Source organism: Aplysia californica, unplaced genomic scaffold (genome assembly GCF_000002075.1).
Source record: "Aplysia californica isolate F4 #8 unplaced genomic scaffold, AplCal3.0 scaffold00514, whole genome shotgun sequence".
Taxonomy (NCBI): domain Eukaryota; kingdom Metazoa; phylum Mollusca; class Gastropoda; order Aplysiida; family Aplysiidae; genus Aplysia; species Aplysia californica.
The window spans coordinates 402,666-403,630 of NW_004797784.1; the positions used below are offsets into that span (position 1 = coordinate 402,666).

At 46.7% G+C, this 965-nt stretch overlaps 1 protein-coding gene across 1 annotated transcript in view; it reads left to right on the top strand.

Moving 5' to 3' along the window:
- The window catches only part of LOC101855673 (solute carrier family 13 member 5), a gene marked incomplete in the record, with an annotated part of 24,626 nt that overhangs the window by 7,033 nt on the left and 16,628 nt on the right, over nucleotides 1–965 (top strand).

Consider the following 965-nt stretch of genomic DNA (forward strand, 5'->3'; position numbering starts at 1 on the left):
TGGGGGGGTTACTGGGAGGATTGAGAGTTGGGAGCGTGAGAGGACTGGGCAATATGGTGATGGTTTGGGGTAAGGAATGGGAGGATAGGAATGGGAATTGAAATTGTTATAGGAGGGGTTGTGGAAGGGAAGGGAATGGGAAGGCAATGGGAGGTGACTGGGAGGGCAAGGGATGGGAGGGGGGCTTGGGGGAAGAGCGGCGAAAGAGTCGTGGGGTTGGGGAAAGGGTTGGGAAATAGAGATGGGTTGTTGGTGGAGGGAGGGATTTGGGGAAGGGTGGAAGAGTTTTTGGTGGGGGAGAGGGATGAGTGGAGACGGATGAACGGTGAGTGAAATGGGATATATTACACATATAAGATATACAACATGAGTTCGTTTATTCGTATTGTCCCACCAGAGAGACAGACTCGGGTCAGGCAATTAAGGGGTTAAAACCTTGCACTCCTACTTGTGCTGCATACACATTTAATACTAAACAAATTTCTGCATCATCTGACTTTTGTTAAAGAATTGAAACATTTAACCTTCTCTCTCCTAAGTCCAGAAAGTAACATTCTCTCGTGGGTGGTTGTCGGGAGCTCTGGTGTGGTTTGCTTCTTATTTCCTATCACCCCTTCTTCTTTTTTATGTTTGTTACTGTCTTGTAATACCTCTAATCTTCTGGCGCTCATATGACCTTATGCAGGTGCGAGTTCCGCAAAATCTCTACTAAAATTAAACATTCTCTCTCCTGAAAAAATGTTACTTTCTGGGCATAGGCCCTTTGAAAAGGTTGCCGACGAGTGCTAGTGATATCCTTCCTTCTCTCTCAACTGTGCCCTCTCCATACAGGAAGATAACGAGCCAGTGTGTTATGTAATGGGAGAGCTTAGATATCACGGGTAAACATGCAGTGTCGTCCTAATTCTAAGACAACAAGACACCCCTCACCGCCCTGCCCCCCTCATACATACGCATAACAGCCC